A 12,401-nucleotide genomic window follows, 5' to 3' on the forward strand; every position below is an offset into this window, starting at 1 on the left:
TCAGACCAGGACTGTTGATCTGTATTTAAAAAGTGAAAATGAAAATATTAATGAGTGGATGGAATTTGCAACTTATTTGTTGGTAGAGAATTGTTTTGATTTGACTTCTGATCAGCGTATTTGTAAATATTGTTATAACAAATTAGATGAGAACAAAATTCCTGCTAGAGCTCTGCATAATAATCTTGAATTCGTAAATATTCCTTCTGAACTGATGGATTTAAATACCTATGATTCTATTCTTATTCAACGTGTGCATCCAATTCAGGCTATTGTTCGTATGGAGCCTATGGAAGCTGTTCAGATTTACAGAGAGGATTAAAGGGAAGAGTTGCATATTTGCTTCTAGATTTAAAGAAAAATATTGAAACAATTGGTGTAGAAAATGTAGAAGAGGAACCTTTAGTTATTTTTGTTAATGGCGTTCCTACTAAGAGTAAGAAAATCTGGCAAGAATTAGTGGATGTTAGGAAAGTGAAAAAGGCAACGGGGCATTTCTTCAACACTTACCCTGACGCCGGAGGGTCACTGCTGCTGCCGCCACTGGTGCCGCTGGGTCCCTGACGCTGCGAGGTGGAACTGCAGCTCCCAGCAGGCATAGCGAGGCCAGCCCAGCCGCTTCCTGTCACCACGCGCCCGGAGGCGCTGTAAAAGGAGGAGGCTCTCACTGGAGAGCGGGGGCATTTTTTCAACACTTACCCTGACGCCGGAGGGTCACCGCTGCTGCCGCCACTGGTGCCGCTGGGTCCCTGACGCTGCGAGGTGGTACTGAAGCTCCCAGCAGGCATAGCGAGCCCAGCCCAGCCGCTTCCTGTCACCACGCGCCTGGAGGCGCTGTAAAAGGAGGAGGCTCGCTCCGCATCGCGGACGGGCGCGGACGGCGCCGGGCGGAGGCCCTCAGAGGTCAACAGTGGTCGGGTGGGCCACCCATCTAACCTCCACTGAAAGGTGAGCGAAAGCCATTGTTTCTACTATGGGGAAACGTAATAATATCACCACCACTACAACCAACATAGATACACAGGCTATTGAAGTCCCTGCATCTCTACAACTCTCCTTTGAGAGTCTTCTGGATAATGCCTTCAAGGAGATTGCAGAGACTGAAAGGAGGCTGTCCTTGGTTTCCCAAATTAATAGTCAACCGAGCATTACTACCAGCCCCAAATATACTACACCTCTATTACCAGAGGTAATTGTAATGAAGTCTACCCCTGCGGTGAGCTCATCCGAAGCTTTACAAGAAGGAAATATTATTGATGTAGCTACTGATGCCGCTTGTGATCTTGTGTCGCCATCAGCTCTTCCCTCCACAAAAATTAAGAGCACAGGAGCAAAACGTAAAAGGGGCCCAGCAAAGGCTGAAATAAATAAGAGGAAGCAGCCCCCTAGGAGCAACAACCAGCCAACTCCACAGAGTATGTGGACTAGGGGGAAAAAGCGCCAAACAAAGGTCTCAACAGCTTGTTCTGATGCTGGGGAACATTGTGATATTGTTACAATAAATGAGGGCACAAATTCAATCTGCACACAGACGGATTTCCCTAATGAAAATGTTTATCAATTCAAACCACAGGGAAATCTTATAGAGACCATTGCAGATACAATTTTTAAACAACTTGAATGTCAAATGATGAAACAATTTAATACTATTTTTAAGAGGTTTGATAGACTGGAAACTCTCGTGAAAAATGATGAAGCTAAGAGGAAAGGTATGGTTTGCTTAGACCAAATTAGAGGTGATCGCCTGCTAAAAGACTTAGAGTCTATCACCAGCACCCTATCTAGCGGAGAGTCTAACAAAAACTGTAATTCAGTTGCAGCCAAAGGGGTCACAGGGGCATCAAATGATAATACCGCCTCCTTGACACAATCATTGGTGTCAGCAAATACAAGGCAAAATCACTCTCCCACAATCTCGCCTCTCATTCCTTCACCATCTTCTGGTCTATCTAATACCATAAACACTACCAAAAAGAGTAACCCCTCCCATTGGCACAGCTAAGCAGAAAGTATTTACCAGGCCAGGCCAGCATAGAGGACAACAGGAGGACAACAGACCGATAAAACATCAAGGTCCTGCCCTACATCTTCCTCCAGAGTCGTGCCCATATGTTTTGGTTTTGGCCGGTATACCACCGCTTAGGGAGGGTCAAGGGGAATCTTGGGTTCAGTTACACAACAAATGTATTGACTGGTTAACTAAACATAAGGGGGTCGGCTACGATATAACAAATGAAATTCTTTCTGCTCGCCGGGTGACCTGGTTTGGACCCCTGTTCAAAAACATCAACGGGGATTGCATCACAATCAACTTTAGGAACCCGGGCATAGTAAAATGTTTACTAAATAGGAAGAATATTCAGCATGGCCCTTCTACCGTGGTGACCCCCTTACCTCTGAGTTATTTTTACAGACCACCCAACAGATTGTTGCAATCACCTCCTATGTTTCCGTTACAAAATAGATTTTCAGCATTATCAGACCAGGGCACTTTAGATTGACTGCAAGTAACTCAGGAAGACCCTGTTACAGTGGTGCCCAATGCTGAATCCTTACAGATTATAGAACGTGAGGTGACTTTGACAACATCCGACCCTTCTTTGCCATCAAAACTACAATGTGATCAACCGGTTCACCCAACAGCCATTGCCAGGGCGACCGCTCATGATGTTTGCCCATTTCTCAATGAGAACTTGTCCATCATAAGTTGGAACATTGCAGGGCTGAAAGCAAAACTGGATATTAAAGTGTGGAAGGATTGGGTAAATTGTTATGATGTTTTAATGTTTCAGCAAACTTGGAGTACAACCCATTTGTTATTTGAAGGGTACAGCTGCCACAATAGGATTGTATTATCTCCATCCTTAGGTCGTCCTAGTGGGGGCCTATCAATCTGGGTAAAGATAACTGCAGAGGTAAAGACAGAAGTAATACAACCTAATAACCCAAGTTTTATGGCACTGGTATATGCAAGAGAGGTAAAATTATGTCTGATTAATTTTTATAATAACGATTTTTTATCTTATCCTAACCATAATTTTTTAGATTTGTTTAATTTCTTTGATGATATAATGGAGGGACGTAAATATGGGAAGTTTGATGGCATTTGCTTAGGAGGGGATTTCAATGCACATATTCACTTAAGGAATCCCCCTTGCAGGAGAGGTGTAGAATTATCCGATCTCCTTGCAATTAGAGAACTCGTAAACTCTATGGAGTTTGTTGGTAATGACATAAGCACTGCACCGGTTCCAACTTACATTGGTTGCGGGTGTGCAACAACTATTGATTATATATTTGTTTCACCACCCCTTGCCGATGTTTTATTAAAAGCAGAGGTAGTGTGTAATGTATATAGTGATCACTACCCAATTGTGATTTACCTAAAATTGTTGGGGGGGGGGAAATCACATAGGGAAATTGGGGCAGCAAATTTGGATGCCTCGACGGATGGATTAAGGGTTGTTTGGAGGGGGGTGGATAACAGGGGTGTTCTGGCCACCGTGATTAATAAATATCCTGTATTGATCTCGAATTGTCTTGCAATTGATAGCCGCGGAGGGAACTTGATTAAGTCATTTGGTGAACTTTGCTCCGCAATAAAAAGGGAGATTTCCAAGCCATCTTCCAGGAAAGCTGAGGATGTCCCAAAATGGTTTGACGCCTCTTGCTCGAAGTCAAACCGGGATCTAAGGGTTGCTCTCACGGCCAAGCCTCGGGATATTTCACGGGTAAGGCTTTTGAGAGCAAGGTATAAATCCACTCTACATATTAGATCCAATGAGTTAGTCAAAGATCATTGGGAATCTCTTGTACGTACAGCCGCCCTAAAAGATACACCAGGGTTTTGGAGGGAGGTAAAGAACCTAAGATCTCTTGGTTCAAATATAACATCAATTAACTGTAACATCGCTGGACCTGTGTGGGTGGACCACTTTTCAAAGATTTATGCTGTATCTGGTCACCCTGCAGTAACCCTTCCTCCCCCAACTCCTCTGAACATCACATTGCTTGAGGTAGAGGATGCCATAGCAGAATCTGCCAGTAATAAAGCTCCCGGCCCAGATGGTCATTCCATCGACCAACTAAAATGTGAAATTAATTTTTGGGCACCGCTTCTATGCAATGTATTTAATAATCTAACGTATGAATCCATCTCTGAAACATGGTCTAATAGTACTATCGTTCCCATTTTTAAAAAAGGCGACAGGCTGGATCCCGGGTGTTACCGCCCAATATCATTAATTGATAACACCCTGAAAGTTCTGGGTAGGGTAATCTTTAAAAGAATTAGAACTTGGGCGGAGGAAAGTTCCATTTTACACCCGAGCCAACTTGGCTTCCGTAGTAAAGTGGGCACGGTAGAACAATGTTTAAACCTAAATTTGATAATGGCCAAATATACCATCCCCAAAAAATCCCCCTTATATTTTGGTTTCATGGATTTGAGTTCTGCTTTTGATTTTGTCAATCGTTCCCGTGTATGGTCCGTCCTTCTTAGTTATGGTTTAGATGATTATTTGGTTCATTTTTTATCTTATCTTCACAGCGACTTAAGAGCTCGTGTGCGTATTAACTCTACTGGCGAAGTTTCCAGTGACATTTTAATTGGCAGGGGGTCAGACAGGGTTGTGTTCTGGCCCCTCTGCTTTTTATTTGATATATTAATGATTTGAGTAGCTCATTAAGTACCTTAACAAGAGATGTACCATATATAAATGGCACCCCTATACCCACCCTACTTTACTCTGATGATGCGGTCCTAATGGGCCGCACTCCAAAGGCATTGCGTATTTTAATCTCAGGCTTTGTTAGCTTTATGGCTGACTTAGGCTTATGTACAAATTTTAAAAAATCCCTCATTATGACCTGCGGCCCAAAAAAGTATAAAATTATCGAGATTAAGTCAGAGGAGAATGTTCTAAAAAGCACCTGCACTTTCCGATATTTGGGGCTGTTGTTCTCAAACAGCGGTTCTTGGCAACCGCATGTTTCCTATGCGAGGAATAAATTGGGTAAAGCTATTAACTCAATAATTTCTCTACGCCAACCTAATCATGCGGATGTGATCACGCCATTAATAAAGATTTACCAAACACAATGCATCCCTACTGGTACTTATGGCGCAGAGGTTTGGGGATATACAAATTGCCTCCATATCCAGACAGAAGAAAATAGATTCTGTCGGAAGGTGTTGGGTGGAATTATCTGTGCATCAAATTATATATGTCACAGTGAATTAAATATTCCCTATATTGAGGATTTCGTAAGATCAAGGCCTCCCCTTTTTTGGTTAAAGATATGGACGAACCCTGCAGCCATATTGACCCAAGATATAATCTCAGACTGCTTGAAATGTGACAGGGCACATCACATACCATGGCTGAAAGCAGTAAAAGAATGTTTAATAAGTGTAGGGCAAGGTCATCTGTTTACATCTCCCAATCTTATAGATCATTCACATAAAAAGTGTATTCAAAGGGCTTTGTATAATCTATATAGAGAAAAACGGGAAAGGATAAATCTACCAAAGCGTACAGTTGTAAAGTATATGGGCCACTTAGAACCCGCTTTTAGTTACTCTGCCCCGCCCCAGAAATATCTACGTTTAAATCTTGGTAGATGGAATAGAAGTTTACTGTTCCGTTTTCGGGACGGGAGCATTGTAAATCTGTTAAATTTCCCTTTGGGTTACAATAAACATTTAGAAACCGTAGGTTGCCCATGTAATCCGACCAAGAAACAAAGCCTTATGCATTTTATGTTCTTTTGTGATTTTTATAAATTGTTTACTGTGCACTTTTTAATGCCATACTGTCGGAAATATGATCTGTTAGATTTTAAGATTGCCATGAGGAACTTATTATTGTTATATACAGATGAAATATTATTTAGAGTGAGCTGTTTTCTTAAAGCTGCTGTTCGCTCACGAGCAACTTTGCATATTGAGTGATAGGAATCTGCACATTGCACTTTATATCTTTTCTCATTTGGCACATTGTAATTTGCACATATAACTGTTCGGATTTCTTCTTTTCCCTTGTCTTGCATTTTATAGCTGTCGCTGTTTTTAAGATTTTTAAAAATATTGTATATATTGTCTTTTTAACATGTTTCAGCTTTTTTGTAGATTAGACAGATTACACTTATGGCTGTTCACTCTTGTATCGTATTGCATGCCATTACGTTGTTGTGTACTTTTATGGATGTATTTTATTCCGAATAAAGATCTTTGACTGACTGACTGAAAAAGGCAACGTTGTATCTGGTAAAAAATAATCAATATTATAAAAATGTGTATGTGAGAGAAGAAGAAATAACTGTAGAAGAAGATAGTGACTCGCCATCTGGACAAATTGAAAAAGTGGATGTCTCCAGAACTGAAGAAATCTACTAACATTATAGTGTTCATCCACTTCATTCTAAAGAAGTGATGGGGAATACTATAGAGTTATTCCAAATGAAAGAAGCAAAAGGAAGTCCCATTAGTGTATGGGAAAAAAGCTTGAAAGCTCATTGTTTCCCTCAGTTGTTTCCCACAGGAAAAGGAGGACGATATGATGAATGACCTGTGCAGATTCCTGCATCTGAATACCGGACATCAAGATTGTATGCAGAAGATCCAATATTTCGACAATGTATTCCGTATTTGTTTCATCTTTTGTTTGAGAGTGATTTGTCTGGACTTTCTTATGCAGTAAACCATATATTGAAAACAGGTACACATCTGCAAAATGTTTTAGCAAAGGAATTCATGGATAAAGTATAGCAGAAAGATAATGTTTTGGAATGTCAGCTAATTCATCTCATGGCATGTCAGCATGGTACTAATGAGTACTGGTACTGTCGTTATGGAGAACTAAAATGTATGCTAAGGAACATAGGAACTCCTACATGGTTCCTTACTCTGAGCTGTGCTGAATATGCTTGGGATGATTTACTTCAATTTCTTCGAGAGGAAAAATCCAAATATACTAAATATTGAATACAAGACACCTGGAGAATTGTGCTCTTTGGATCCAGTTAACCTATGCAGGCATTTCAATCATAGATTTGAAGCTATGAAGTCTTTTATCCCCAATTTAAAAAAAAATCTCCTCTTGGAGAGTTTCTGCATTGCTTTTGGAGAAAGGAGTATCAAGCGAGAGGTGATCCTCACATACATATGCTAATATGGATCAAAGGTGCTCCCAAATTTGGAACAGACTCATATGATACTGTGTTGTCTTTTATTGAAGAATATGCTACATGTGATATACCCAAAAGTACACAAAATAAGGACTTAAGACAACAAGTCTTTCAATTCCAAAGCCATCGTTGTGGGAAATACTGTCGTCGAATGTACAAATCTAAGGAGAAATTCTACACCAAATGTCATTTGGATTTCCACGTCCTGTAATATCGAAAGGAAGAGTGAACAGTTTTATGTCATTTTTGTGACATACTATCACAAGAAAGTCTCCAAAAAAATACCAACAACTTAAGAAGAAATGAAGAGTCAAAATATATAAATGACTACAACCCAGTCATTTTGTCCATGTGGAATTGCTTGATATGCAACATCCTACATAACAAAATCAGAAAAGACGTAATTGAAGGAAATGTGGGAAGAGATTTCCTACGAGAAGAGTCTAAGTAAGAAATTATATAGTTACAGATGAAGATGTTATCACATCGAGAAATTGGAGCATATGAATGCTCCGAGCGCTTATCATCTGCAAGTCTATACTCCAAATCTAGAAGAATAATTTGAGTGAGTCTAGGTCTTGCTGCAACACACAATCGAGTACTTAAATCTGTGCAAGAAATTGAATATTTAGCTGAAAAAGAGCCAGAAAGTACAGATATTGTGAAAACTAATATGTTGGATACATATTATCCAAATAGAAGTCATCATCATCTTGAGAACATTTGTCTCTATGAAGTGCTGCAAAACTATATTTTTAAACAGAATATTACAGAAAACATCAATAATGGTATATATGCCGTGATTGGTTCTGAAGGATGTTTGGTAAAACAAAGGAAAGGACATTTGATTAATCACCGTAAACTGAGTTGCGAAACTCCTGACAAAGGGGAATTTTACTACTTAGCTCTTTTGCAACTTTTCAAGCCATGGCGTACAGAATTGGAGTTACTTGGAGATTTTGAGAGCTATGAAGATTCCTTCAACGCAAGTAAAGATACTATAGAATGTCCTGTTTTTACTAATTATGTGAAAATGTTGAACGATGAAATTGAGCAAGAAGCTACAATTGCAGCTGAGATTGCTAGAGACAGTTCTCACGACAGTCAAACTTCTGCTCCGTTGAGTCAGGATCCACTAGGAGAACCAATTGTTCAAAATGAAGCAGCAACTGCAATGGAAGAGGTGGAAACAGCAATGTATCAAGCTCAAGAAGATGTAACAAATTTAGGAAACTTGGAAGAACAACTAAATGTTGAGCAGAAACAAATATATGTGCAAGTGAGAGAACAGATTAACCATGGATTACTTCATGAAAAGAAAGAGTGCTCTTGCGCATCCTTTCAATCTATCCGAATGTATCCGAAAGACCGGGCCCAGGGCCAAACCACCTGGTCCCACATTGACAAGAGTCAAGATATCTTACACTAGAAGCGAACTGATGCAGTTCCGCCCAGCACTAGACAACAACTGTTGTTTGGTGGATCCGGAGAATACAGCCATAAATAAAGTAACTAGATGCCCCCATTGTGACTTCTGTCTGACACCCGTTTGAAACATTGCAAACTCCCTCGAATCATATAATAAAAAAAGCCATATGATAGTGATGGCACTCATTAACGCACGTTCTTTGGGCAAACATAGGCAGGAAATAGCAGACCTAATCATCAATAGAAATATCGACATAGTGTTTGTCACAGAAACCTGGACCGATAATGCGTCCGAACCGGATTTGGTGGTAGCTATTCCTGAAGGCTATACTGTTCAAAGGCAGGACAGATTAAACAAAAAAGGGGGTGGTCTGGCAATAATTTCCTAGAATCATCTTCCTGTAAGAATACTCCAAGTTCCCTCCTCCACGTGTGAAGCTGTTCATTTTTCCATTATGTTAACACCCTCGCACAACTTCAAAGGAGTGCTCCTTTACAGACCCCCAGGAACTCGTACAGAATTCTTGGCCACTTTTAATACACTGATGGAATCACTAGTGATAGAGGACTCTTTCACTATCCTAGGGGACTTTAATTTTCATTTGGAAAATACACATAATAATGAAACTATGGCACTATTGACTGATATGGAAACATTGGGTTTCTCTCAGCTGGTCACGTCACCTACGCATGAGGTTGGCCACACGCTGGACGGTATATCTCTCTGACTCAAAGGAAGCTTATGTACAAGACATCCTACCCTTACCATGGTCGGACCACCACGCCATCATCTTTAATATAGTTACAAATAGTGCCCCAGTAAAGAAGGTGATGGAAACCAACCGACGGACATTTAGGGTATGGAAGGATATATATAATGAACAACTGACTGTGCTCCTAAACACGACCTGCCCGGTTATACCAACTGATCCAAACATCGCTATTGATAGATGTACCTGTTGGCTAAGTAACGCCATGAATCTCCTAGTGCCCAAAAAATCGATCTCTAGGAATCGGTCCTCTCTGTCTGCACCCTGGTTCTCGGCCTCGTTCAGAGAACAGAAACAGAAATGTAGGAATAGTGAAAGACACTGGCGCTAATCCTACACCACAGAACAAAAAATGTGCTACAAGGAGGAATTGGCTAAATACAAAAAGATGATTATGCAGGAAAAAAGAAAATTCTACGTCAACCAAATCGAAAAAGCGAAAAACTCAAATAAACAATTATACCAATTAGTGAAGAAGTTAGCGGGAGGAGCCCCAGAGGCCGCCCCCACACCATCACAATCTCTGTGCGATGCTTTGGCCAATCACTTCCATGAAAAAGTCAATAACATCTACTCAGATTTTTCGACCAAAGCAAAAACTAATGCAAAGCAAACCATCCTCATACCACATGAGCATTGCTTAATGCAGTTCAATATGGTCAATGAACAAAATATAGCCGAAATAATGAAAACGATAACATCAGGATCTGTCACAGACCCATGCCCTCCTAAAGTGTTTGTCCCGGTTATCAACTCAATAGCCCCTGTGATAAAACAAATCTGTAACTCCATGTTTGCTGCTGGGATTTATCCAGACACGCTGAAAAACACCTTCCTTAAACCACTCCTAAAAATACCCCAACTGGACCCGGCGGAATTGAAAAACTATAGACCCATAGCTAGCCTACCTTTTTTGGCTAAGGTGGCAGAGAGAGCGATGAACCTACAACTCTCTGAATTCATTGAGGAACATCATCTGCTGGATGATACACAGTTTGGGTTCCGCAAGCTTCACGGCATGGAAACAGCTTTAATTAAAGCTACCGAAGACATAAGAATTATCAGAAATCAGGGAGGTACAGCTGTGCTCATACTGTTGGATTTATCAGCGGCATTTGACACGGTCGATCATTCCACCTTGATCAACCGTGTCTCGGCTATGGGCATTCAACATAGAGCAAAAAAACTGCTCTTCTCCTTCCTTTCGGATAGAACCCAGGCAGTTACCTTAGGACTCTTCCAATCGGCCCAATTGACCCTTCCGTGTGGTGTCCCCCAAGGCTCATCCCTAAGTCCGGCACTTTTTAATATCTATGTGTCGGACCTAGCCAGAGTTATAAAAGCTCATGGGATGGGCCTCACATCCTACGCGGACGACACCCAGTTGGTGTTGGCAGTTAATAACGACGGAGAGAAGGTGGCTGAGTTTTTTCAGGAAGGCATGCTGGCCATCAATGACTGGATGGCCAGTAATTGCCTCAAACTGAACTCAGAAAAAACAGAGGTGGTTATTTTTGGAAAGCTATCCCCCTCGTGGTCCAGTTCCTGGTGGCCACCCTCACTGGGAACTCTGCCCAAACCGGTCACTAAGGTCAGGAACCTAGGAATTATGTTCGACGACAATCTGAACTTTGTTTCCCATGCCAATCAAGTAGTATCGACAGCATTTTATAAACTCAGATTGATCAACAAAATAATTCCTTACCTGCCAGAAAATGCAGGAAAAACTCTGGATAGCACTCTGGTGATGTTATCACTGGACTAGTGCAATGGTTTGTTTGCAAACGCACAATGTAGGGTAATCATAAAAATGCAAACGGTCCAAAATGCAGCCGCTAGAATACTATCCGGGAGCCCTAAATTCAAACCTATCTCACATGTTATCAGAGATTATCATTGGCTGGCGGTTAGGAATCGCATAAAATTTAAAACTTTATGCATTCCTTTAAAGCTGCTAATAAACTAGGCCCCCAGTATCTGATAAACCAGTTGACCACCTATTGTCCTAATAGACATCTCAGATCCACGACTGCTCATCAGTTAGTGGTGCCACGAACGAAGACAGTGTCTTGGGGAGACAGACGTTTCGTGGTGACAGCAGCCATACTGTGGAACGCTCTACCCCTGCAGATCCGTTCTTGTCAATCTCTACTCCATTTCCGCAAATTGATAAAAACATGGCTGTTTAATCAGTAAATTAGTCCGGAATCCTGCTAGTCCACAGCGCCGAGACGCCCAAGGGCATTTGTTCGCGCTTTATAAGTGTCAAAAATAAATAAATACGTGAGTGGACAAGCTGGAACAGGAAAAAGTTTTTTAATTAAAGTAATTACAACGTATCTACAGAAAACAACTGAGTCACATTTGTCTTGTATTGTCACTGATCCAACTGGGTTGGCGGCGCACAATATTAAAGGAATTACTTTACATCGTTTATTAATGCTACCAGTAGAGCATGAAAACAAATTGGAATACCACAAGCTATCTGGAGAAGCTTGTTGTGAAGTTTCAAGAGTGTTGAAGAAAATTAAACTTTTCATTATTGATGAGGTAAGCATGGTAGTTTTTGGAGATCTACTACAACTTACTCCTGTAAAAGGACAACCAGTGTTTAAAACACTGGCGCATGAAGATACCAGAAAGTCTTTGGGGAGCATTGGAAATGTTAACATTTGGTCATTTTTTGAATATAAGGAACTTATTACAAATATGCGACTGGCAAATGATGCAGATTAGGGAAGTATTCTTCAAGATATAAGAATTGTAAAAGTGACAGAACAGGGCAAACAAGCTTTACAGAGACGATTACTTTCCAATTTGTTTCCAAATAAAAATATTGTTCCTGAGAAAATATATATGAGAATTGCAGAATATAAATCTGAAATCTGCTTAATGCCAACACTGCGTGAATGTTCTATATTCAATGAAGAAATTTTAAAGTTGGAAAATGAAGAAATTATTAAATTGGAAGCTATTGATAAAATAGAACATGAAGGAATCACTATTATCTTGACT

Source organism: Lissotriton helveticus, chromosome 3_2 (assembly GCF_964261635.1).
Source record: "Lissotriton helveticus chromosome 3_2, aLisHel1.1, whole genome shotgun sequence".
Taxonomy (NCBI): Eukaryota; Metazoa; Chordata; class Amphibia; order Caudata; family Salamandridae; genus Lissotriton; species Lissotriton helveticus.